General features: G+C 38.2%; 1 long non-coding RNA gene across 1 annotated transcript; it reads right to left on the bottom strand.

Annotated features, from left to right (window-relative positions):
* Positions 1-216: 216 nt before the first annotated feature.
* LOC120223977 lies at positions 217-3,164 on the bottom strand. The gene is made up of 2 exons (XR_005526434.1): positions 3,016-3,164; positions 217-408 (listed from the first exon to the last, which is right to left on the bottom strand). It is a non-coding gene; the product is annotated as an uncharacterized LOC120223977 (long non-coding RNA).
* Positions 3,165-3,459: the final 295 nt, after the last annotated feature.

Here is a 3,459-nt window from a genome sequence, read left to right as displayed (position 1 = left end):
AGTCTATGTTATTTGGATCAAAGCCAAACACATCTCTCCAGAACCTCAGTCTCCTATTCTGTAAGAAGGTGGGTGTAGGCAGGGACTAAGTTCTTGCCAGGTGCTATTGCATATTTGACACTCTTATTTATTTGTTAACTACTACCAGACAGATTAGGTTTCTCTAAGCAATACACCACTTTTCTTTCAATGAACAACAGTGAGTTATTGCCCACCTGGTCTACAGCAAAATATAAGCTTTATTATCATTCAGTGTGGAGCTAAAAGTGGATACCCCCTAAATCTTATCTTGCTGGCTCTCTTTGTAGCATTGGAAACTGCCATCACTCCTTTGTTGAAGGCCACTTCTGCTCCCTTGCTTTCAGCAATGTATTTCCTTCTGTTTCCACTCCGGGCAGGAGGCAACACCTAGACAAATATTTACAGTAAATATGGCAAAAGTTTGAATTCCCTGATAAGGAATACAAACAAAGCAGTAAAATCTCACCACCACAAAAATAGGTACTGAAAATGGTCAAATAAAGATAGTCAGTGGCTGGTAAATATTGGAAAAATATTTCACCTTACAATTAACCAAATAGGAATTATAATAATGTGATGGAGTTTTTCACCCATAAAATTAGCAAAGGTTTCTCTTATTTTAATTCTGTACCTGAAATGAGGATATAGTGAGCTTGCTGAGGCTGGTATAAAGTGGAACAGCACTTTTTAGAAGGCAATTTGCCAATGTGCATCAAGAGACTTAAAATATCCAAGCCCTAAAACTCACTTCTAGGTATCTTCCTTTTGGGCATTATACATAAATCAGAGGTGTGGAGGGAGTTCTGTGTAAAGAGGTGCTTCTTCCAGCATTATGTAACATAACAGAAAACAGAAATAATAGTCATAATAAGGAGATGGATAATTAAATTACAATCACCTGATTTAAAAATGCAAGCAACCATTGAAAATTATGTTTATTAAGGCTTTTTAATAACACTAGAAAAATTCACCTTATAATGTTAAGTGAAAAATAAAACAGGATACAAAGCTGTGTGTAAAATAATTTTCCCTAGAAGACATTTGCTCCATTGTCCTACAGGCCACAGATCTGGTGACCACTCCCTGGCTCTTTCCTCATCCAGGAAGGCAAGTGAATTCAAAGGAGATCGCGGGCAAGGAGAGGGTGACTTTTGCCAGTGTTGTTGAGTCACTGGTGAGCTATACAATGGACTTGAAGTCTCCTACCAAGTGGGCTTAGCATTCAATCCTGATTACCAAGCTTGGCCCCATTATTATTTTTCTAATCTTAGGTTTGTCACTTCAACATTTTTAACTTCAGCTTTCTCTTCCATGAAACGAGGATATTAATAATATATCTCCCACATAAGACAATTATTAGAAGTAAATGAAATAATTATGTAAATCATCATAGTGCCTGGCACACTATAAATGCTTAATAATTGCTGGCTAATTTTAATGCTGGGAAGGTTTGCCCAATGAAATAAAACATATGTTCCCATGTATTCCATTAATTAATTAAGACTAAATTAATTAATACTTAATGGATTTAATACTCAGTGTGGAAGCTTAATTACTTCTTCACATATTCCAATGTGCTCCATTTCCATAGACATGGTCACTACCTCATGGGACTGTTGAGCAGGGAAAGAAGTGAATGAGAATGCATTTCATGTACTTACCAGAGTGCTTGGCACAGAGTAAAAAAAAAAAATCAATAAAATGTTAGCTTTTAAAAATTAAGAGCATAATCTTCATCTATAATTCCAGTTAAATGAAGGGTTTCTGCATCAATCAGTTGGCCAATCAACTACTATTGACTGATTACTATGATCCAGAAATTGTTTCGATGCAACATGGATTCACACATTCACGTCTACTAGCGCCAACACGGCAGGACCATGTGCCAAGTGCACCTCCCATGTGCTAAGGGAGGTAATTCTCTTTGTGCCTCATGGAATTTTTTTCTCTAAATACATCATGCTTCAGTTTTCCCCCCACTGTAGCTCCAAAAGGGGCATAATTTCTATCTAAGGGCCTAGGAATAGAGAGTTTGGCAGAATAATGACAGCAACCGAGACAGTTTAAAAAAGATAAATACGACTCGGGTAATTTGATAGTGATTTCTTTTCAAATTTGGGAGAAAAGAGTAACTATGAACAGCAGAGTTTTCTCATTTGTATTTCACTTAAAATGCCACTGTGTGTTTCCTGAAATGTTAATGACAAAATTAGCTCTGTGTGGTGTGAAAAAGAAACCATCCAAAGGCTTGAACAGGAAGACGCCACAAATGAAATAGTCCCCAGTGTGCGTTCCAGACTGGAACAGAGACACAGCGATCTGGAAGCAAGAGTAAAACGCAAAGGATTGTAACTGCAGACAGTAATGTTTGGGAAACATTATCACGACTGTGGTAAGATGGAAATGCTTAATGTGAAGTTGGAGGAAGTGGGAATAAACAGTAGCTGCTGCTGCTACTAATCTATAATCATACTGTGAGCTTCAGTATTTTACTTTGCTCAGGTGAACGGACACACATAATGCACATAGAGGCATATATGGGAAGAGCTCTTTAGGAAGGGAAGACCATGAATGTTATCTTATCCCCAGTCATTAGGATGGAAGAAAAGGAAATTATGGGCTTAGAAATAATTAGCAACAGTTACAGTTTTCAAAGCATTTTCATAAACATTGTTTCATTGATGCTTGCAATGGCCATGGATGTGAGAAAGAGGAAATGTTGGTATTCCATACAGAAGCACAGAGTAGGACAGAAAGAGCTAGGAAACAGCTTAGCCTTTAGGATGCAGAGTTCAGCCTTCTCTCTCTCTCCTATTGCCATAAAAAATGAGAGATTTCAGGCAAAAAAGTAAAAAAACAAGTAACACTAAATACTGACTTAACTAAATATGTTCAAATAACATGAAACAAGGTTGTGCTAGAATAGGATCTCAGCAAAATCTTTCTACCAAATCACTGATGTCTGGCCACGTGACTCCTCAAGAAAATACCCACCTGCAGACTGAAACCTTTGCCAGAGCTATAACATTTATTCCTTCTTAGGGGATCTTGGAATTGTCCTCCTTTCCACCCCTCCCCATGCAGACTTCCTCAAGCATGAGTCAACCTAGCTGTACATCCTCCAGGGCTTTCTTGAATGTCACAGGAACCGTTGCCCTGGAGATCTTGTTAAAAGGCATATTCTGACTCAGTAGTTCCAGAATGGGGACCTGGAATTCTGCATTTCGAACACACTCCCAGGTGCTGCTACTCTGTGGATGACACCTTTAGTAGCAAGGATGTAAGATAGACCATCCAGGCTTGCTCTCTTCACATACTTTCTTTCCCTTGGAAACTTCAGTTGTTCTTGGCAGTGGGTTTTCTGTTTAGAGTTAGCAATAGAGTTAACATTCATTTTCTTGGGCATAACTATCACAGAGAATGAGAATCAACTGTAAT

Source organism: Hyaena hyaena, unplaced genomic scaffold (genome assembly GCF_003009895.1).
Source record: "Hyaena hyaena isolate Hyena2069 unplaced genomic scaffold, ASM300989v1 scaffold_1077, whole genome shotgun sequence".
Classification (NCBI taxonomy): domain Eukaryota; kingdom Metazoa; phylum Chordata; class Mammalia; order Carnivora; family Hyaenidae; genus Hyaena; species Hyaena hyaena.
The sequence above is the reverse complement of the archived record's forward strand: the minus strand, read 5'-3'. Positions and strand labels throughout refer to the sequence as shown.